Source organism: Megachile rotundata, chromosome 1 (genome assembly GCF_050947335.1).
Source record: "Megachile rotundata isolate GNS110a chromosome 1, iyMegRotu1, whole genome shotgun sequence".
NCBI classification, from domain to species: Eukaryota; Metazoa; Arthropoda; class Insecta; order Hymenoptera; family Megachilidae; genus Megachile; species Megachile rotundata.
The window spans coordinates 19,232,333-19,257,401 of record NC_134983.1 but is presented as its reverse complement, the minus strand read 5'-3'; the positions used below and the strand labels follow the sequence as shown (position 1 = coordinate 19,257,401).

At 38.9% G+C, this 25,069-nt stretch overlaps 1 protein-coding gene across 2 annotated transcripts in view; it reads left to right on the top strand.

Annotated features, from left to right (window-relative positions):
• LOC100880605 (uncharacterized) overlaps positions 1 to 25,069 on the top strand; it is a 386,346-nt gene that overhangs the window by 137,629 nt on the left and 223,648 nt on the right. The window contains exon 1 of one of the 2 annotated variants that reach the window (XM_012287140.2): positions 17,913 to 18,656. The exons of the other annotated variant lie outside the window; for it this stretch is intronic. The gene's annotated coding sequence lies outside the window, so the exon portion shown is untranslated. Of the gene's footprint in view, positions 1 to 17,912; positions 18,657 to 25,069 lie in introns of those variants that run through there. 2 annotated transcript variants of the gene reach the window in all.

Genomic DNA, 25,069 nt, shown 5'->3' with positions numbered 1-25,069 from the left:
ACGCCCGTTATCGCGAGTATATACGACGCGGTTCAAGCGACAACGGAAAGAACAATTTTCCTACGAGTTTTTCTGTCGATCGCGTTACTCGTGCAGCTGGATCTACCTTGCCGGAGCTCTAGAGACAAAGGCTCTAGGAAACACCCCGGGAAATTCAAAATATAATTTCGAATTTCATTGTCATAATTTCTTTTTATTGGAGTTTGATTCATAAATTTAATTGTGTTGAATTTTTTATATATTTGGATGTATAATAATGATATTTCATAATCTTAATAATAAAATCGAGGTATTTTGTATATATGTATGTACATGGATATAAATATGTAGACCAGAATAGAACTTCAAGATAGAACTTACATATTGAAATTGTAAATATATCTTCAAGTTGAAACTTCAATGCTGAAATTATGAACTTGTCGTCATTAATGACCGATGAAAAATATTCGGTTTAAAGAATTTTTAGTTGCATGTAGTTTTCTTTATCTCCAATTAACTGCACTCCGATAAACCTGTCAATTAATTACGAAGTTAAAATCTTCCCCAATTAATGTCCTCAATTATTATCTTACATCTTACGTCCCTAATATGGTTGTCTTTTTTTTACGAGCACATATCTTATACATTTATACTTCGTACATGTATCTAGATGGTAGATCTACATACATCAGTTACAGTTATCGAATGATTGCAAGGGGTAGATTGGTTAAGAGGCACGAAATTGGGGTAATACCCGAATGACGGCTGTCTGATACATTTGAAAAATGATTTTGAGAGTCGAACTGAACGGCTGGTTGACGAGGATGATTTTTGTTAGCGTGATTGAAGTGCTCGTGATTGATTTCTCGCTTGGTGATTGCGCGCTTGTGCTTGAAATTCGCGGAAAGTGTGAACGCGAGAAGTTCGCAAAATAATGTTTAAATTCCGCAAACCTTTCGTATAATAAACTTGCGTGTCGCAATCATAGATATTTCTGTAACATGTTTGTACAATGCAACAATGAAAAGATTATAGTCACATCTAAGTTTGAAACTCGTTGAGACTATATTAAAAATATCTCGACGAGCAATCGTTTTCGAGGTTAACACCGCGATTCTCGTAACGATGAACGTTGTGGAAAACGCAGCATATGCGTTGGATATCAACGTTAAAACCATAATAAAGAGAAGAGGCGGCGTAAAACTCGAAACACCCTTGTGGAATAATGTCGAGATTGCCTCGTGTAAAACATTGTTGGAAAAGATATCGACTTCTGCTGATCGTATTACTTGCAATAACCTGATAATTTTATTTCTGGTAATTATTCTAGAAAATATATTCAAAATAGGTATATTCAGAATTTAGAAGTTAGAAGTTAGTCTTTAGGTTCTTTTAGGAAGTTTTTTTGGGATGATTTAATTCGCTGCACACAATTTTTAAATGTGGATTTAAAATGGGGTTGATTGATCTTGATGTCAAGTAATATTTAAAATTTAAATAAAATTAAATATTATTTAAAGTCAGAGTTACTATTTCAGAAAGATGAAGATAATTCTTTAGATAATTTTAATTTATGTTTGTAGAACATAACGTTTGTTTAAAATGTGGTTCACATATGTATACATGCATGTGAATATATTTGTATATGTGAAGATATATATACATGTATGCGAACATACATGTATATGTGAAGATATATATAAACACGTATGTGAACATATATGTATACGTGAAGATATATGTACATGTATGTAAACCACATACATATACGTACATACGTATACATATATGTATACATGTATGTATATGTATATGCATACATATGTACATATGTATACATGCATGTGTATATGTACACATATGCATGGTTCAAATGTAGATCAGTCACAGACATCAAGTTTAACACCAAATAACAAATTTTCTATCAGAAGAGAATTTCACGAATTGCAAGATAATTTACCAAAATATTTTTGTTTAAAAAATTGAATTTAAGCAGAGGTCAGTCAGAGGTCTGAAGGAGTTGTGCTTCCTCGACAATACAGCTCGTTACCCTTATTTTATGTACGTGAAAAATTCACCCTCGATCTTGGTAGTATTCGCTTGAAAGTCCAATCAGAGAGCAGTTGATCGTGCGAACGTGACCGAAAGGCTGCACGACCGATCGGCAAAGGAAGGTAAAAGGGTGTAGGTACTTCGACATCATCGTTTGGACTTCGCAAAACAGCTTTAACAGATGAGCTCGAGAACGACAGAGGGGTCTCGTAAAGAAAGCGTTTAATTAACCCTTTGATCTCGAAAACAGCCGCTCACTTAGCTAACAGGCTACATTGATACGGAACTTCGTTAAGCACTTTAACCTTTACGAGGTTCATTTTCGAATTAATCCGCCCTGTCGATTCGACGTTGGTTCCACGGTCTTCGAAAAACACGCTCGTGACCCGCGTCTTCGACGTTCTGGGATTTTCGTGAAACTAACCGACGTTCTGGATTTGAAATTTCCCCAGAGGATCCTTTGTTCCTTCAGCTTCCACCGGTGAACCACTGTAAATGTACGCGATGTTTCATTAGCTCTCGCCGATTGATTCAATTTCGCGCTCACGGAATAAATTATATTCTTCTTTTTACTCGCGCAGGATGCGGTTGATATCAAATTTTGGAATCTAGGGATTTGGGCGGTTGGGGGATTATGGGTTTGAGGATTTGGAAATTGGGGAATTTTGAGATTTGGATATTTTGGAATTGGGGAATCTGGGGATTTGGAAGTGTGGAGATTTGTGGATTTTGGAAATTTAGGAACAGGGAAATGCAGATTTGGCAAGTTGAGAATTGGGAAACTAGGGAACTGGGAAATTAAGGAACTGGGGAATTATGGAATTGGGGAATTATGGAATTGAGGATCCATTGAATTGGTAAATTATGGAATTGGGGGATTATGGAATTGGAGAATTATGGAATTGGGAGATTATGGAATTGGAGAATTATGGAATTGGAGAATTATGGAATTGGGAGATTATGGAATTGGAGAATTATGGAATTGGGGAACCATGGAATTGGGGGATTATGGAATTGGAGAATTATGGAATTGGGGAACCATGGAATTGGGGAATTATGGAATTGGGGAATTATGGAATTGGGGACCCATGGAATTGGGGGATTATGGAATTGGGAAATTATGGAATTGGGGACCCATGGAATTGGTAATTTATGGAATTGGGGGATTATGGAATTGGAGAATTATGGAATTGGTAAATCATGGAATTGGGGAATTATGGAATTGGAGAATTATGGAATTGGGGAACCATGGTATTGGGGAATTATGGAATTGGGGACCCATGGGATTGGTAAATTATGAAATTGGGAGATTATGGAATTGGAGAATTATGGAATTGGTAAATTATGGAATTGGGGGATTAGGGAACTGGGGAATTATGGAATTGGGGAGTTATGAAATTGGGGAATTAGGGAATTGAGTAATTAGCGAACTGAGGATGTAACTGGAAATTGGGGAAATTAGAATTGGGTAAAGTGCCAATTTGGTTACTCGCATATATACTACATATACTACTTTATTATATTACTGTAATTTTGCTTCATCGTTCGAGCATTTCACAAATTCTACTGATCGATGATTATTCCATCCGGATTATTCTTGCACATTCAACGTTGTGTTGCCAGATAAGTTACAATTAGAAGTAATTAAAATGCCATCGAATATACAGCTAATAAGTCTATACAATGTTGAGATCAAAGGGGTAAGTTAAAATTAAAGGTAATTAACGTTGTATAGGTTTATACCAACATTTTGATCAGAGGTACCAGCTGAAATTAGAAGTAATTAATATCGTATTCTATAGGTTTCATATTGTAGATGTTCGGAAAATTGAAAGCAATTAATATATCCTGTAGATTAACTCGCTCTGTAGATTGAACGTTTGAAAAGTTGAAATTAAATATAATTATTATATCCTACAAGTTAATTCGTGTCGCGCATCGCTTTGATCACCGGGGATAAATTAAAATTAAAAGTAATTATCGCGCAGTTTAATTTGTGCCGTGTATTCAATGTTTTGACCACGGGTATAAAATATGAATGATCATTGATTTCATGGGGCGCATTGTAAATTCAAATTCGCATCGATCGATCAGCGGCGAAGAAACGGAGGCACGATAGGGTGGGTAACGGAAGGGATGAGAAGGGATGACAAGCAGACCAGCCGGTCACGGGCCGTAAATAATAAAACTGCAAAGGTAAATATAATTACCTAACTGTGTGTGTGTAACGTGTTTGTAAGCGAGCGTGCTACGGCGGAACACAACAATCGTAAGGTTCTCTCATGAAAACGAGCCGCTTTTCAAAGAGCTACCCCTATCCAATGGCGCGCGCCAGTTTGAATTAAGATTTCAGCGGTTCTGGCTCCCGTAAAGATTGCGCCACTGGCCAATTTAATCTCCAACGGTCCGCGAACGAGATCCTTTTCACTGGTTCTACTCCATTTTGTTTTCATCCGAAGATCACAATGCCCCGCGTAAACATCGAACTGAATGGGTCTCCGATTAATTAACTCGCCCCCTTTTCTGACGCAGTCTTCTACGTCTTACGGTTGTCTCGAGGAGATGGGAATTTGGAGATTCGGGAATTTGGAAATTAGGGAAGTTATGGAAATTGAGAAATTTTGGTGTTTTGAGGTTGGGAATTTTTTAAGTTTGAAAATTGGGAATTGGGGAGTTATGGAATTGGGGAGTTATGGAATTGGGGAGTTATGGAATTGGGGAATTATGAAATTGGGGAGTTATGGAATTGGGGAGTTGTGGAATTGGGGAATTAGGGAATTGGGGAGTTATGGAATTGGGGAGTTATGGAATTGGGGAATTATGGAATTGGGGAATCATGGAATTGGGGAATTATGGAATTGGGAGTTATGGAATTGGGGAGTTATGGAATTGGGGAGTTATGGAATTTTGAAGTTATGGAATTGGAGAATTATGGAATTGGGGAATTATGGAATTGGGAAATTATGGAATAGGGGAGTTATGGAATTGGGGAATTATGGAATTGGGGAATTATGGAATTGGGGAGTTATGGAATTTTGAAGTTATGGAATTGGAGAATTATGGAATTGGGGAATTATGGAATTGGAAAATTATGGAATAGGGGAGTTATGGAATTGGGGAATTATGGAATTGGGGAATTATGGAATTGGGGAATTATGGAATTGGGGAGTTATGGAATTGGGGAGTTATGGAATTTTGAAGTTATGGAATTGGAGAATTATGGAATTGGGGAATTATGGAATTGGGGAATTATGGAATTGGGGAATTATGGAATTGAGGAATTATGGAATTGAGGAGTTATGGAATTGGGGAGTTATGGAATTGGGGAATTATGGAATTGGGGATTTATGGAATTGGGAAATTATGTCCTTCTACATCTTGGATGTTGAAGCAGAACACATTAATATGTATAAAGAATTTCTTTTTAAGGATGCTTCATTCTTTGAAGACAGGAGTATCCAAATTCCCTTATATACCTACACTAGTTGTGAGACATCCTGTATACCAAATGTACACCAAATAAAAGAGAGCTTGCATAATTATAGAATCGATTACAACCCTCCATGCCGAAACTCCTGATTTTCCATCCACCCAAATCAAAGTAAAAAAGGGAAAGAAAAGCAAAATTTTCCCTTTCAGAGAAACGGTCTAAGTTGATCGGATAAATGTTCGCAACGATCGTGGTCGCGATGTATCCTTAACTCGGTACCGTTCTCCGCGACGGTACAGGATTGGAAGCGTACAATGGGCCCGAGCATACGTGGCTGGGCGAGTATTATGTGTATCTGGCTCCTCCAGAAAGAACGTACGAACGAGCAGGTAAATTCAGCAACGAACGTTCGAATGGTGTGCTCGTATGCGAGCACTCGCGGTGACTCGAGTGCGCTTCGAGTATTCGCGTAAGGCACGTAGATAAAATACGCTCGATGCACGTACGCGGGGGTGCACACCCCTCCTCTTCTCTCCCCAGGGTAATTGGCCCTCTTGATCGCGTTCGTAGGACCGCTTTTCAATATTCTCGTTGGCATTCCCTTCTTCTCCTAGCTCCGCGTCTTTCTCTCTCTCTTTCTTTTTCTTCCTGTTTCCTCTTCAACGTTCGTTCTTTTCACCTTACTCCTCGATCCTGTCGCTTCATTTTACAATCTTGCGCATTTCTACTGTCACCTTGACTATTATCGTCGCGGTTTGTTTCACGTTGATATCTTTTTCAGTGTTCATTGATTTCTGCAATTTTTATATGGTTTGGGGTTTTTTAGGGTTCTTTTGGGCACTTTAGGGTTTTATTGGATTGTTCATTGGGGTAGTGTTTTACTAGTTTAGTGCTTTTTTTATTATTTTAATGTTATGGTGTTGTTGTTTTCACAAGTTTATTATTTGGGTGCTTTGGTATTTTGGTATTTTGGTATTTTGTTATTTTAGTATTTTAGTATTTTAGTATTTTAGTATTTTAGTATTTTACTATTTTACTATTTTACTATTTTACTATTTTACTATTTTACTATTATACTATTTTACTATTTTATCATTTTACTATTTTACTATTTTACTATTTTACTATTTTACTATTTTATCATTTTACTATTTTACTATTTTACTATTTTACTATTTTACTATTTTACTATTTTACTATTTTACTACTTTATCATTTGACTATTTTACTTATTTAGTGTTTTACAGTTTATTGCACTGTCCCTTGCACTATTTTGAAGAGTTTAACTGGCGACACACTCGTGACGCACTCATACTTCATCTAAATTTTGAATACATATGCATTTGGAGTTCACGTCCAATTTCAACATTAAGTTGAAATGATCGTAACTCGAACGGTATTGAACCAAAGTCAGTACGTCTTCCCCGCAGACTTCCGAAGATCATTTACAAAGCCGCGAAGGGTACCTCGTAAACTGGCGTCATAAAAATCGCCAAAATACACGCACCTAACATGGCAACGTCGCGTGGGTGGGTGTCATATCCCTGTAAAGTCATTGCCACTAAAAATCAGAGGTTTCCGTTGAAAATTTACAACGGTCATAGCCGCGGTGCGTCGAACGAGCTCCATTGTGAAGCGTGTCGAGTGTTTTTTAAACGCTGGAAATAAAACCGACCTCTCGATCCGATACGGAGAAATCGGATATCTCGATGATTTACACAAAAACAGCTCCACGTATAATTCGTTACAACGGGTAAGTTATTGTCGTGCCATCGACAAAATACACACAACTCGTCCGAGGTCGTGCGCTTGAAAAATCGACATTGTAAGAGCAGGGTTTCGCCACTTGTTAGCTCTCTTTCTGTTCTCAGTTTCAAATTAGGGATGCTTTCCATTTGCCTGACGTTTGCCCCGCCCCGTAGCGGCTCCTACGGTAGCAGCCTGTTCGAATTCCAAACTGACCTGTCCGCTGAACAACCCGCCGACTTAGCGTGGGGTCCTGTCCACTTTTAAAAAATCCCCGAACCTTCTCGGCTGCAACGAGAAAACTGTCTCCGCTGAAATTTCAACCTGATCGATCTTTCGGTGATCAGGTTTTTCAAATATATAGGATGGTACAAAAATTGTTTACATGTGAGGAATAATGTAATGAAACAGCAGAAAGGTGGAATAATAAAATGTATAATAAAATAGAACAGTAATAATATGGCAGTTTAATAGATTCTGTACTATCTATTCCACAAAGGGTTTATTTTAAAAGGAAAGCTTCGAAGAATATGACAATCTTTTCTTTTAGTTTCAACCCCCTATGCTTTTCATTGAACAAAACACAAAGTACAATTTGTTTAAATTTTTTGATATTATAAAACCATTTATCCAAATCAGAAAAATTATTTTGTGATAGCACGATTCTTTGCGAATAAAACGAAACAAGATGTAGCTAAATCGGACTAGTAGATCTTGAGATAAAAATTCGTAAGTGAAGCCTGTTTTCTAAAGGGGGCAAAAATTGCAAACCATGGTTAGGTTTGTATTTTTATATCTCAATTTTTATCTCAAGATCTACTAGTCCGATTTGGCTACATCCTTTTTTGTTTTATTCGCAAAGAATCGTGCTATTACAAAATAATTTTTCTGATTTGGATAAATGGTTCTATAATATCGAAAAATTTAAACAAATTGTACTTTGCGTTTTGTTCAATGAAGAGCATAGGAGGTTGAAACTAAAAGAAAAGATTGTCATATTCTTCGAAGCTTTCTTTTTAAAATAAACCCTCATTGAGGAAATAAGGAATTAAGGGACTTGGAGCTCTGAGAATTTGGAAAATTGTGGAATTGTGGAATTAATAAGCGTCCAAATAAAAATTTACCAAAAACACCTATAAAATGTAACGAACGTTAAACCAGACTATCCTCGTCATTGTAACTGTATTAAAAAGATCTCCGAAGCAAACTTTCGGTAGACAATCCGGCCTCGTCCGGAGAATTTTATCCTTATTGGATTACGAAGAAACAATCCTAAGTCCTTCTAACGAGTGCTCGGATCCAAGGATATTCGCGATAGATATCCTAATGCTTGCTGACAAGCGTGCCGATCCTCAGCCGGTCGGCACCTTTTCGAGCTATCCGTTGCAATTATCCGAAACCACGGTGAGTCTGGTCGTCGTTATTGTTTTTTCCCTTGCCTCTTTCTCTCTCTACCATCTTGTCCTGGACCGCGATCCCTTCCAGGGATTCGCCCATTGTCCGTGGGTTACAACGGATCCTTCGGGCTTTGCCGTTTTCCAAGCTGGTCGATGCAAGTCCAGATAAAACTTTTGACAAGATTACGCTGCCCGAACACTCGCCAGAGACCTGGTAATGAGAATCTTAGCGGGTCCGTTGTATCGCTAACTGTTCTGTTTGCTGGTCCTGTGTATTTACCTTGATGATTAGATACGAGCAGTGGCGTCACTTGCTTGGGGAACAGGATGGACCCCGAAATGTTGATGACGACTGAGTTGGAGGATATAGCCTTTGGATAGGGAATATTAGACAGTTTTTATATTCAAAGCCTTATGAGATTCTTAGGATTACAAATTAATTTTCAAAAAGTCATAAATACCTACTTATGAATTCTTCAAGTTTTCATAGTCTAAGACTTAGACTCTAAGGTCACAAGTACTCAAGACTATCAAATTCTCAAACTGACAAACTCTTGAATCTGCAAACATTCAAGTCCTCAAATTACCTAGAGCTACATGTAATAGTTCAGAAATTTCCAAACTTTCAAATTCCTAAATCCTCAAATTTACAGATCCTCAAACTTTTGAATCTTCATATCCATAAATCCTCAAATTTCCAGATCCTCAAATTCCCAAATCCTGAAATCTACAAATTACCAAATTCCAAGACTCTCAAATCCTCAAATCCCCAAATTCTTAGATTCTCAAACTCCCAAATCCTCAAGTCCCCAAATCCTCAAATTCCCAAATTATCAAACCCCCAAATCCTCAAATTCCAAAACTCTCAAACCCCCAAATCCTCAAATTCCAAAACTCTCAAACTCCCAAATCCTCAAATTCCTAAATTATCAAATCCCCAAATCCTCAAATCCCAAATTCCTCAAATTCCAAAACTCTCAAACCCCCAAATCCTCAAATTCCAAAACTCTCAAACTCCCAAATCCTCAAATTCCTAAATTATCAAATCCCCAAATCCTCAAATCCCAAATTCCTCAAATTCTAAAACTCTCAAACCCCCAAATCCTCAAATTCCAAAACTCTCAAACTCCCAAATCTCCAAATCCCTAGATTCTCAAACCCCCAAATCCTCAAATACTCAAATTCTCAAACCCTCAAATTCCCAGATCTCCAAATCCCATTCCAACCCCCCAATTCCTAAATTCTCATATTTATAACCTCCCAAATTTCCAAATCTCCTGGTCCACACCCAGAAAAAAGTTCCACTTACGCCAATGGGCCAAATATTAGCAAATTTCCACGAATGCGTTGATAATGGATTTTTGTTGATTTAAGAGTTCCGAGTCAAAGCATCATTTACTTCTCTGTTGTTTCGCAAGATTTCAAGCTTCAAAATGTTCTCCGAATTTTAGTACATTTCAGTGAATCAACCTTGAACTACCTTTGGATTAAACGAGATCAGTTTCTCTGCATGATAACGGGATTGTATTTACCGAGCATTAAGCGTGCAAATTTGCTAATATTTCCTGGTATATTACGTGTATACCATGTAATATCAAACACTGGTTAATTCTTTGGGGTTATGTTATCTTAACTTTACCATTGGTTTACTTTCTTCAATTTATAGTATACTTTCAAGGAATATTATTCTGATGTACATTAAAAAATATCAGTTGGATGCACTTTGAAGATATTATATTTTTAAGAACATAGTTCAGGTGTATACTAAAGGTGCCATAGTTCCAAGAATGTTGCACAAATGTACAGACAAGCTTGTCATATTTTCCAAAAGTGTTATTCAGATATGTACAAAATATATATCATATTTTCAAGAATATATCTCACAATATATAAGAGAAATCATACTTCCAAGAACGTCATTCAAATATATATATTAGATAATATTTTTAAAAATTCTCATACATCAATAACATACTTCCACCAAGACAAAACACATAATGAAACAAAATACTTGAGATGAATGAAAATATATTAGACCTCCTTCCTGGTATGAAACCAAAAAGAAGATGTAATACTAACTTACTCGTCATCAATCAAGTATCAATAAAGACAATCTCTCCGTGTCTATAACGATCGAAGTCATCGAAGAAAACCGTGGATGAAGCAATAAAAAAGATTTGCAGCATCCGCCTAACCGGTAATTATTCACTTATCCTCGGACGTGTACCTTGAGCATTATTCGCGCCATTGATCATGTCGGTAACTGAGAGAGGAATCCAAGAAAGCTGGCACGTCAGAAATCACGATTAACGAGTAATTGTTAGCCGGACAACACAATTCTCAGCCCACGATTACAGCTAGGCGTCGCGTGAACGAAAAATGTCGGGTGTTTGAATTTACTGAACGACCCGACGGAATAATAGAGACGTTCGTCAAACGATCGTTCGTTTGCGCCTACGGACGAAACGCGACAATGGCTGCGCTTTCGAACGCGACGTATTCCTACGCGGCTATGCAAATTGAAGCGCAGAGGCGAATAAGTTAGCCGGGGTGTATCGATACGTTAGCCGGATCCCTCGATCTGGCTAGGTAGCCGGGCGGTACTTTAAAAGTTAAGGATCAATCAGCCGCGGCCATTGTTCCGGGCCATTGTGCAACGACGCCGAGTTTGTTGTTTATGGGCCGAAACGCGAGGAGAAACGGTAATAATAATAGACACACGTTCAACACCGGTCCGCCGGACAACAATGAGAGCTTGTACCTGGCGATCGTGCACCCGGAGGAGGAAAAAAATGGAAAGTCCCGGCGTAAAATATCCTTTTCCGCGCGAAATTAGAATTTCAACGAACGACGCGGACGGAAAATACGAGGAGCGACCGCGTTTTGTCCGATACGATGTTACGCCCTGTTGTAAAACATATTCGAAATTTTTCATGCTACCTACCCTTGATAAATGTTTCATTCGTTCTTTGTTTATCAACGGTATCGGTCGATTTTTCAGATACGTTTTTCCGCCGCGTTTCACGGAATATCGTTGTTGTTCAAGCAAAGTGGAATGCTTCGGTGCTCTTGAATTTCGTTTATGCCTTTTTGTTCTGACATTTATTTTTCATTATGGGATTTAATTATAGGTACTTTCGTCTTTTTCTGTTATATTTATTATTATTAATTACTTACGTTGGTATACTTATATTGGTAATATTAATTGATACTATGCATTGATAAAATTAATGATTATTATTACTGTACATTGGTAATAGTAATTACTATGTACCTAATATTAACACATGTCTAATATTAAATACCTACTTGATTGTATTAAATGACCACATATGAGTGAAACTTAAATTTTCAAAAAACACGTCATTGGTAATATTGATCACTATTAATTGATACTATACATTGATAAAATTAATGATTATTATTACTGTACATTGGTAATAGTAATTACTATGTACCTAATATTAACAGATGTCTAATATTCAATATCTACTTGATTGTATTAAATGACCACATATGAGTGAAACTTAAATTTTCAAAAAAACGCATCATTGGTAATATTGATCACTATTAATTGATACTATACATTGATCAAATTAATGACTATTATAACTGTACATTGGTAATAGTAATTACTATGTACCTAATATTAAAACATGTCTAATATTAAATACCTACTTGATTGTATTAAATGACCACATATGAGTGAAACTTAAATTTTCAAAAAACGCATCATTGGTAATATTGATACTATACATTGATAAAATTAATGACTATTATTACTGTACATTGGTAATAGTAATTACTATGTACCTAATATTAACACATGTCTAATATTAAATACCTACTTGATTGTATTAAATGACCACATATGAGTGAAACTTAAATTTTCAAAAAACGCATCATTGGTAATATTGATCACTATTAATTGATACTATACATTGATAAAATTAATGACTATTATAACTGTACATTGGTAATAATAATTACTATGTACCTAATATTAACACATGTCTAATATTAAATACCTACTTGATTGTATTAAATGACCACATATGAGTGAATTTTAAATTTTCAAAAAACACGTCATTGGTAATATTGGTCACTATTAATTGATACTATACATTGATAAAATTAATGACTATTATTACTGCACATTGGAAATAATTACAATCTACCTAACATCAATAAGTGCCTAATATTAAATACCTACTTGAATTCTATTAAATGACTACATATGAGTGAAGCTTAAATTTTCAAAAACAAGTAAGAATAAAATACAAAACTTGACAAAATATACACACAAAAATTGACGCACCTTCTGCGTCATGTTACATCAATTTCCATCAAATTCCATAATCTTGATTAAATCTCGAGTATAAAAAAATGTGTAAGGATTTTCATGAAATTCCTCGTTCAGCATACTACTAAAAAAATACGATAAAGTATAAAAGTTGAGTGTAAAATATACCTGGAAAAATTGACGTAAAAAGGTGCGACGATTTTCATCAAATTAAATTCCTCGTTTAAAAGCGACTAGAATGGTATGCAACGATTTATCAGAACTGTACGATTCATTCGACATAAAAAATACTTGTGTGAAACGCGTGACTCGTACACAGAGAGAGAGAGGGTGTCGGCCACCTTATTAAGCAACGCGATTATTCCATCAGTCGATTCTCTAATTATTTCGAGCGGTGTAATTGGAACGACGGATCCAGCGTTACAAAATCGGCTCACCGTCGACCTCAAAAGTAAGCCCGTCGATGTTTTAATCATTTCAGACGCGAGCGATACGTAATTCTGTTCCCGTTGCTATTCGCCGTGTTAATTATTAAAAGTGCATTATGATGGTGTGTCCCCGTCGCTCCGCCTTCGTCCCCGGATACCCCTGAAATAAGTAGAGCGGGTTCGCAATTAATGAAGTAATTAATCATGGTATAATTGAACGAATTAAACGTCGCTCGTTCTACGACTCGCGTACGTACCATGTGTCGTTCGCCCACGATTTCCACCGAGTTCTTCTTTGTTTGCGAGCAAACAAAATAAGCGAATGAAGAGTGATTGGTAGAAGTTCGATTGGTTGTCGATCCACGACGAATTACGCGTTTCGATAATTACGTCGTATTTATTCGGACTCGCTCGTAGAAAGTGTTATATCGAATGACGAAAATTACTGAAACTTGTTACGTTCGAGCAGGACACAAGTGAATAGATGAAATTTCAATGAAACGCTGTTAACGTTTTGACATTTACCTCGGTTTGCTCTCTCATATACTTTTACATTCTTTCATTCACTTCATTTTTATTTAATTCTCCTTTTAATGATAGATTAATTAGTCACTTATTTTTAAATTTAATGGCCACTTTTGTATTGAAACTCAAGCTGAAAAAGGTAACCTAACATTCTTCATCTTAACGAGAGTCAACATTTTTTTCTCAATAACTTTTATAATTTAAAATGAGAAATCTAATTTAGATTTATGTATAAAGGTATTCAGGTGAATTTGTCCTAAGACTTATTCTAACAAGACTTGTCCTAAGACTTATCATTTGTTCGAAATGTTAGCTATGCGCAGCTGTACTGCGCAGCCTTGAATACGTCCCATGATGAAAGTGACAGGATAAAAATAGCAAAATATATGAACAACGATAGAGTTTAGAACAAATTTTACTTCTCGGAATAAATCTATTGAAGCTGACTATCGATGGACACTTCATTTAAAGAGACAATGGTCACCATATAATATGTCTGAAGTACCTCATACCATATTATAATTTTCTACAACTTATGTCTTTACATAATTGTTTATATTGTAGTACATATTATTACAGTTTTCTATTGCTTGTGTCTTTACATAGGCGTTCATATTGTAGCACATATTATGTAGTATCTTAAACCCTGTAACTTATGAACCTAACCTAAGCAAGACATCTAAGTGGAGCTAGCGTATATATGACGAATGAAGAAAATAAATGTGAGGAGATAATGATCGAGCCTATTGTAATATGACGAAGTTATAATTCACTCTATCAAGGTTATATCGCGAGCAATAACTCGAGACTGCAAAGTCGTTCGATATCGAGTCACGTGTGGAGGCGTTCGCGAATTCAAAGGACGCGTGTCCACGCGAACCTGTCGTCGACTCGCGTTCAGAATCGAAATTAGCAGTCGATTCTCCTGTACACGGTAGGACTGGAGCGTAGTCGCGTGGCTAGAAGCACGCCTTCTATTTATATTCATCCTCGTAGCGGCTTAACTCGAGCGAGTACGCTAAAACCCCGGCTAGTACACTCGTAGCCCCGGAAAAACGCGAGTTACGCGCATAAATAGCGCGGCGCGTGCTCCGGAAAAATTATACGACAGTTTGAAGTGCTTCCCTTAAAGCGGGATAAAATGATTACTCCGTTTACTGGCGAGACTTCCCTCTGTCTCCCCTCTCTCTCTCGGGCTTCTTCATCTTTTTCTTCTCCTTCCTCTTCTACGTCTTGGTTTTTAGAACGAGCTTTACAAGCCGCGAAGGCTGCAATGCTGATACGCGAGCTTCTACTTACTCGAGGAAATAATAACGAAATAACGACGAAGGAAAGCTACACGATTAACGCGACCACCAACGGACTCCGTCTTGAAAACATCTCGTTCTCCTTTGCGTCGATGAAAGACGAGTTAACTCTGGCTGCGAGCCTGGCACTCATTAAGTTCCAATTTTAATTGCTGTCCGGCCGCTTTTTAGACTCTCGACGTTGTTTCACCGACGTTAATTGATTCGACTTTTGATACGACACCATTATCCCGCGCATTTTTCACCTGCCCCTTCGATTAACTTTGCTTTACTTGCGAAATCTAATTCAACCCCTATGAAGATTATACCTCGAGGAACACCACCTTTCAAAATCTTGTATCCATATAATATTCGTATTTTATTACTAAGTTGTACTGCATTGAGTATCAAAAATTCTCATTAATTTCGTAAAGGGAACAAAAATGTCCCAAAGCAAAATTATACAACCCCTTCGTAATACGTCAAGAAATAACAATTTGTCAGACTCCTAAACCGTACATGATAAAATTTGAAGTTCCTTGTTCTATGAATGAGTTAAAGGTGTCACGAAACATTTGTCAGACGGTGTCCATTATTGTGCATCGCATTCCTACATCGAAAAAGTGTTGTTCGCATAAATAGTTTTCGAAATCCAGCTGCTGTTCACTTAATGAACGACCCACGTAGATCGAAACGAAGTGGCCATTTACGTGGCAGGTGTTCACATCGAAGAAGATGAACACGGTCGAAGGAGGACTACGAACAAACGGCACGAAGAGGCGCAACGTTGCGTCTCGTCAGGGACGATAATTACATTGGACACGATACGGAATCCGTGGTTTGGAGTGGCACTTAAAAAACGCGATACGTATCAAAGACATCTGCAACGAGCTACGTCCACGGATGGGTAAGGACAGTGGCCGTGGTTGGCCAGCGATAAGTGACGTTACTCGTCCGATGGGAGGGGCAAAGAGGCTGAAAGTAATAAAAATAAGTAATTACTCCGAGTAATCGGCCACCACTCTGGATTCTCCGGGACCCGTGGTCGTTCAATTAGCTGAAAGTGTTCTTTCACTTCTACGGTTACCGCGGCAACCATTGTATGAAATCTACGGGAATTCATAGTTGGAGAACAGAAACCGAAATAACGTTGCAACATCGAATGCCTAACGATTTCTCCTGTGGCGTTCTTCGCGCATTATGATGGCCGGGTAACGAGGACCAGACTCCACTCGTCAATTGAAATACAGCAGTCGATTATCTGTCATTATACGCAGATGCGACATTGAGTCTTCGCAGGACATTTTCTGTTTGATCCCGAAAAGAAATCTGAAAGAGTAAAGGTGTTCGGTGAAGTATTTTCATATGCATTATTTTTGATAAAAATTTATGACCGAAAATTATATACTGTTTAATAGAGATTGTCAGTAAGTGTAGTTATTAGTAGCTTTCAAGTAGGTTTATCTTTCTAATTTGCTATTCATGTTGGTATTTACGAATGTTAGTCATCCTTTATCAAGTTTTACACGAGTTACTACATATGCATTGAAAGATTGCAAATGTGGAATATTCTAATAGATAGCATATGAAGGTTGAATAAAAATCGTGATTAACAATTCTTTACCTTGGAAAATCAATGAATACGTTCTATAATAAGATATTAGTTACATGTGAGTTGTAGTATCTCTTTGAAGAACAAAAGCTTTTAATCTGTTTCTCTCGCCATTTGTTCTTGAATTATAGTTTCATGCCATTACTACTACCCTAATATAATTCTATACATCACTAGCCATAAACCGCTTTCTGCAGTAATGGCCAACATGTTTATAAGTGGTTGTATGATGAAATGTCTTGATCAAAAATGATAGTTCAGTGAAAGAACACTTGTAGACAGTCTATTTCGTTAAAGAATTATAAACCACTTTGTCCACCCCAATATAGTCGAGTATTTCGTTTCCCTCAAGATTTCTTTCCTAATCACAGTTGCGTACCAGAATAAAAGGGTATCAGTGAAACCCTTAATAACAGCAGATCACTTGCTCCCTAAAACAAGTATTCAGAGGTCCACTAATGACGAGTGTCCGAATGCCCGTCGTCGACGAGATCGTCATCGTCATCTTGGTCCTCTCCGGTGATGGAACACGGGTACAAAGAGGTGCGGTAGGGGTGGGAGAAGCGAGAGGAAGAGAGAGAGAGAGAGGCGGAGCGTAATAAAAATAAGTAATTACTGCGAGTAATCCTCTCCCTCCGCGTCCGGGCCCCTCGTCTTGGTTGCCGCCGCCAGCCACCCCTCTCGTTCCCTACGAGAGTCGTTCAATTAACGGGAATACTGTTGTCTTCCCTCACTACGTTTCCCTTGCATTCCCCCTCCGACAGCAGGAACCCCATCCCACGCCCAGCGTCCGCGAAACCCGCGAAATGTTTCACTCGCAAAGTCGCGTGGAGTGCGGAGTACGCCGCGGTAGGGCGAAAGAGGGGCGATATCGATGCCCCTCCTTCGCTCACGCCCCTGACGTCCATCTATCCGCCACCCCACCACCCCCGTCCTTTTCCGTAAAACCGTGCAGCACCCCTCCCGCGGTTCTCCTCGGGGTTCCCCTACTCCGACTCGCGGCTATCCCCGCTCTCGCGGCTCCGCGGCTGCCCCTCGACTTGCCCCTCGACACCCCTCCGGGCCTCCACCCTTGAAACGTACTCGCTCGGGCTCGAGGCATGCCCGTTCTGACCCGTGCCACCGTCCAACCTGGAGTGGGGGCAAGCTCCGAAGCCCCACTCGCTCGTCCGCCGTCGTGCCGTGCGGTTCGTGTCGTGGCTCCGTTTAGGTGTTTCTGCTCGTAACGCGCGCGGTGTGCTCGCGATACCTGACCGGTTCGTCGGCCGCTTTTGACAGCGGCCCTTGCCACCTGCACGGCTCTTCCGAGTGAACAGTCTACGCTCGTCGCGTGCGCGCCAAGGTGACAGGGTGAAAGTATACAGAGGTGAATATCGCGCGAGGTGAACGATCGAACGGGACCGTTTGACTCTGACACGATATTAGCTCGAGGAAGAGAGACCTTCGGGGTTCGTCGACGAGACGAGGTCCGCGAAGGGTGGGCACCGGTGTGCCCGCTTACTTCGTAGCCCAACACCGCAGAGAGTGTTAGGCTTGGGATTCGCGATACAAAGCGGAACTTAAAATCAATAGTCCGCCGTTGAAGAGGCGGGTTTTCGAAGGTTGCCGCTGTCGGGTCCCGGTGGAACTCGAAGGGATTCCGAGGACCAGCATGTCCACGTCCGTCCACGACTCGGTTACAGTGACGACTGCGTAGTTCGCGAACGATCGTGTGGTGATCCGTCGGGGCGATCGTGGCTACGCGATCGTGGCTGCGCGATCGCCGCGAGAGAGAATCGGTGTCGTTAGACACAGTGTGGTTGTGCGACCAAGTGTTTGTTCGGTGTTTGCCCGCCGGGCAGCTCGCAGGGGATATTACAGTCGACCAGGAGCACAGCCTACGCATGCCGTGGATCGAGGTGAGCTACGTCGAGTTACTCTTTTGCACGCGCGAACGTCGTCTGACTCTTTATCTGGGCTGACGCTCGCGCCCGTTATCAGCGCGGCGTTATCTGGCGAAAAAATCGATGTCGTAGATCGCGGATAAGGCTGGAGAGCCCTCGTGTTTGACAAATTGGAGTCGTATCGTTGGCAGGGATCGTTAGGGAGAGTCTGGTCGGGTGACATTCGTGTCCAGTCGAGTAGCAGCAGGTGAAGGTGGCGGAGTCTCGGTGTCGGAGGGATTCGCGGCGAAAAGCTTTTTGCCAATATCGTCGCGAGGGTATCGTGCCAACTGGTGGACACGGGAAGACTGAGAGAAGAAATTTCCGTGTAAGGTCTCGAGGCTGGGGCACGCAGGCGCGTCCGTCGCCACGTGGTCGAACGGTGATCCGCGCTAGCCGAGGTGTTAACCTTTTTCGAAAATCGAGCGGATCAGCCGGCGAGAGAGCTGGCCGAACTGTGCTCCGAGGCGAGGGAGGGTTGCACACGCTTGGCAAAACAAGTAGTTAGTTACGTGAGCGCTGGCAGCCCGCCAAACGAGTCTCGAACTTTGAAATTGCGTTCGGGGCTTTCTTTCGCCGCGGCGATTATATGCGCGCCGGAGATAGAACCGTGCACGAAAGACAAAGAGAGAGGGAGAGAGAGAGAGACCGAGCCGGAGCTTATATTCGATGTTTCCCGGGCCCGGCGAGCCCCTTCGAGGGTGTCTTCCCTCACCCTTGCCTCGCTCTATCTTCTTTTCTGTAATTCACGCGACTATCGTGGCCCTGTATCTCCTTTCTGGCCTGGCCAATTAGTTTGGTCGCCGCTATCGCTCCTGGTGGCGAGCAGATACCATCGGCTAAAATGTAATTGGCTCCTTATCGAGCCGTGGTGAGCTTACGATTTCTGGACTGGTCGACCCGGACCCTGCGTGTCCCGCCACACACGGAGATTTCGCGTCTCGCTAAGGCTCTTTTCGATGTCGTTAGCGGCTCGAGACCTCGATGGAATCGTTCGAAATTCGCGCGAGACCTCCGGTTTGTCAACGAGCCTTCGAAATTGCTTCTATCTGCCACGCCATTAATCTTCTCGCTGGGAAACCGAACGGGGGAGTCCGCGATGAATGGAAGCTGGAAAATGTTCCTTTATCGAGACTCCAGCACGGTTAATACGTTCGACGTTTGTTCTCCGCGTTCCTTGTCGTCGTCGTTTGTATTCTTGTTCGAACAATCGCGCGATCCGGAGAGCAGGAACGTTCTCAGATGCTCGCGGAATATGGGACGAGGGTGTTTCGGACGCTTTGCTTCGAACGATAATCTGTGGATACCTTTCCTAACAATTAGGGTAAACGTAATTACGAAATTTCCTCTTTATCCGTGGACGTTTTGACCGTTATGGTTCGTACAAATAAATTATATAAGATCTACAGATTATGTTGTTTATGTTTACTTTGCCGGCGATCGCATAAAACTTCCGCGATCTAATTATCAGAATTTGGAGTACGCAATTTTCTAGATATATTCGTCAGCTGTTTTCGATCAGAATCCTATCTATAAGTGCCATAAATTGGCTCAATTAAGTTTGTGCCAAAGAGAATTATTTTGTTGCATTGCAAATTACCCAAATGTGGTTAGGAAACCGGCAACACTATGAATCACGCATGAATCACCCGCCGAATTTAATACTGATAACATTTTTTGTGGCCAGAGGTCCAAAATGAATATCTAAAAATTATTCGTATTGTAATAATTAGATCTATCAGTTTTCTATGGCAAAGCAAATTTCTCAGCGACCAAGGAGATGACAATCTTTTAATATCATCGTTTCAAAATTAATTATTGTCATCTTAATAATTGGACCTTTAACATATCTACTGTGTCAACTTTCACTGCTATTAATTAGATCAGAGATGCTGATTAGACATCGTCCGACTATTTCGTATTTCAAACAGAGTATTTTCAACGACCGCTCGCGACACGTTATCGATAGCATAATTTGTTTTGGCGTGAACGCAATGCGGTTGTAAAATATTCCCGAGACCGTAATATCGTCTCGAGCGTTATTTTGGCTCGCCAACTTCTGGCCCGTTGTTTTAACTTTGTTACGACGAAGATTTGCGTATTTAGGACGATTCGGTTGTCCGAGTCGGTTGCACACCGTGCAGCGTTACAATTTATACAAACTTTATCAGAAATTAATTGGCTACGACGAGAGATTTCATCTGTTGCTATAAATTTCGTTCAAACACCAGCTTTATTTTGTAAGTCAAAATCGGCCTCGTTAATTGTGGCGTACACTGAAATAAAACTCGGTAGGAACTTGTTATATTGTTATTTATCACGGCGTGCTTTAATTGGACCATTAACGCCACTTCACACTCCATACGTTTAGGCAGTTTACATGCTACGCTAGACAATATAGGGATTTCTAAAATCGGTTCATTTTAAAAATATAAGCGGTATATTTTCTTTTCTCTGCTGTTTTATCGTGATATTCCATGACGTAGGAATTTTTTTTAGGACTATATTATTCGCAGTTTTTATGTTCGTTTAATTAACTCAAATTACTGATGATAAAATTATTATGATATATATGGTACAAAAATGATATCAATGAAAATAAATAGTTTGATAATCATATAAATATGTGGTGTAGATATAAACACTTGTTAGGAACATTTCAAGTGTTGTTATTGTAGCAGTCAACATGTTTGTTTCATCATTGAACTCAGTTAAATTTAATGAAATATTTTGAACAAAAATTTGAGACAAGTCTGTAGAGGCAAAATTTTCAACAAATGTTTACAATCAAAATTTGTAGCAAATATTTAGAGTCAAAATTTTTGAGCAAATTTTTAGTATCAGAATTATAAATAAATATCTAGAGTCAAAATTTGAAAGAAATATTTAATTTTGAGATCAGCATTTAGAGTCAGAAATTGCAGTAAAAATTTGAAACAAATATTTAGTGGCAGAATTGCAAATAAATATTTGTAGTCCAAATATTAAAGAAATATTTAAAATCAATTGAGATCAGTATTTAGAGTCAAAAATAGCAATAAAAATTTAGCAGTAAAAATCTGAAAGAGTCACGATAAAAAGAAACTGTCAAAATTTGAAGCAAAAAGAAATAAATAAAAGTGGGTAAAATTTAGTAAATATTCGATCAGTGTCTTGAAAATAGTTGGAAGCGATCGAGTGCATGGAGCAGGTACCAAGTGCCAGATACGTCAATTACCGGTGCACGTAACAGGTTGCAAATAGAGTAGGCTACGAAAAATTCTCTCGTTTGACCAAACAAGTTTTTCGTTTTATTTCCTTGGACGTGCAACGAACTGGTCGGTAGTTAAAACAGGTTAGATCGTTTGTTCGCGAACGCGCGTTATATACAGTAATGGGGCGAGATCTGGCAGAGAAACCGGACAGAGAGGGGGGTGAAAAAACAACTTTAGGATCCGTTTCCGTCCGTTCAAGGGAGAACGAGCGTGAACGTGCAAAAAACTCGAATCTACCGACTCATTGTTCCCCTGTACCGGGTTCGTTAATTGGAAAGTTTGACACCTGAATGAGATCGTAAAAATGTACCGTGGTGCAGGGTAGAAAAAGGCGCGAAAATAGTCGTCAGGCCGGAACAGCCGAGCATCGTAAAATAATAAATTCGGTCCTTGACCACCCTGAAACACCATAACCTGTCCTCGCAACCTGTCAAACGCTCGACCCAAATACTCCGAGGGGCGTCGACGTTACGTACCTGCTGGACCCCCGAAACTGGGGAAATCTTCGGCTTTCTTTGCAGTGGGATGTTGTTTGAGGACCTGTAATCGGTTGGTGCCATTAAAACCGTGTTTGTTTTGAAATGGATCCAATATTTTAGCTCTAGTTTCTTGTAAAATATTTATTTTCACTTTTGTTCATTATTGATGTAGATAATAATGGTTTAGTCTTTATATAGCTAGATAGACATGCAGTTCAAGTTCGAGATTTATTGTGACCTATAGTAAAAATGATTTTGGACATTTTGGGAAAGTGGGTACACTATTTTGCAAAATAATATATGTATAAATATGTGTATAAATACATGTATAAATATGTGTATAAATACATGTATAAACATATGTATGAATATATGTATAAATACATTTATAAACATATGTATGAATATATGTATAAATACATTTATAAACATATGTATGAATATATGTATAAATACATGTATAAATATATGTATGAATATATGTATAAATATATGTTTAAATACATGTATAAATATATGTATGAATGTATGTATAATGTATGTTTAAATACATGTATAAATATATGTATGAATGTACGTATAATGTATGTTTAAATACATGTATAAATATGTGTATAAATATAAATATATATACAGTATGAAATTGATTGATGTTCTAGATATATGGTACAAGACAGAATTATAATTATACAGCATAAAGTTGAATTGTATTACAAATATGTAGCACAAACTTGACTTATACTATGAACATATACAAACTTGAATTATACTGCAAACATTACAAAATTAAATCAAACTACAAATATGTAATAATAAAATTGAAACATGCTGTAAATAGACAGTAGAAAAGTAGCTGTACCATGAACATATAGTATAAAATTGAATTTCACTAAAAATACATATAATAAAATTAAATTACACTAACAGTGCAGTCCAGAATGAACATAGGAGTTAAAGTTAATTTGGAGTAAGAGTAGAGTTAATAGTATCTCATTTTTGCTGTACAAGTGGTCGATGGTATCTACCCAGCAACGAGATAAAATGTCACCAAACAAGTAATCACAACCGATTAGGAAACTAGCGTGCGAACTTGGGACCAGTTTTTAAATCCCGTTCCAGCGACGTTCGTCGGCCAGCAATTCAATTTTAACCGTGTCTGTCATCGTGAAGGACGAGTTCGTGTCAAATGAAATTCAACAAAGGATCCAATTAAGTTCAATTAGAAACGTATTGCGGCGTAGAGTAACCGTCTAGCGAGATAAGCCGTATAGCCTTGCACCTCGGTAGATTATCTTCGACTCTTACCACGAAAACTATGATCGTTTTCATACATGAGATACTGCAAAATTTCACGTGTTGACTGTTGGGACAAACAGAAATAATACTGCATTTGATATTAAGGTTTATGTTAATAAATGCAAGGTATATAGTTAGTATATACCATAGGGAATGTAATTAAGTAGGTATATAGGGAGTTAGGAGGTCTAAAATATGAAGACCATGTGAATAAGGAGAGAAGTTTGATCTGGATGAGAAATAAATTTGTCTACGTATTTCTTTTATTTTTCAATGTAGTCATTCAACGTTCTGTTAGACTAGTATGTAACTCATTTATGGTTCATTTGCTCAGATTTCCAAAATGGCCATTTAGTACCGTAACTCAACCATTTCATCCATTTTTTTTATTCAAGATGAGGAATTATTTTTTAATGCGAAGAAGCAGGTGACAGTTCGACTCTGAATGAAATGAATATGACGTTGGAGTAATCCGTATGAGATCATTGGTTTTTGTCATTGTACCATGAGGTATAAATTATTGTATCTTGAAAATGTTTTAATGCTCCACTTTGACGGACTGTCATAACCATACCAAGAAGCAACTTGAAACTCTTATGATAATCTAATGAAGGATGAAATCATACGATGACGAGAAACTAAGCACGATAACGTCACTTCTATATGAGGTCCCCAACTGCACCTTCATATCTGAGATATAGTTATTTGAAAACATAGTTGTTTGCATAGAGATCCGTAAACATAGAGAAACAGTATGGTCCCAGCCTTAAACTTTGATAAATCGCAATCTCGTCACCCAATCCCAAGGTGTCTAGTTCTCTTAATCATTCGATACCATACGATTAATCAATGGACGACCATTTCGTCCGCTTGTATCCAAATAGGTAAATCCATTACGCTTCGACCAATCAGACTCGCATTCTTCCCGGCCATCAACTATTTCTTCGCTGTACTTTAATTTGATCGCGTACAATTCGTTATTCTAACAAGGAGATTCTTTGATCGTTCCATCAGCGTTGAAACTCACTTACTCTCCTCGAGTTGCTCGAACGCCCGACGATATTTTTCCCTGTCCGCATCTTACCGGCCACGTTTCAGCAACTCCGACTTATTATTCCTCCTACCCTTTATATCCCCATCCAGCTTTTTTTCTCTCTTGTTCTCGGAACAGACTAGAACAGACGTCTTGTCGTACGAAAGTGGCAGTTTGCAATTAAACGACGATGTTATCGTAAAGGACCCGTAGGTCGGTCGAGTGTACATGGCAGCGAATTAAAATGTAAATACTTGATTAAAGTTAATCCTGGCCAGGTGAACGAACCTGGTGCACGGGAGACCATAGAACCGGAGGGGGATAATG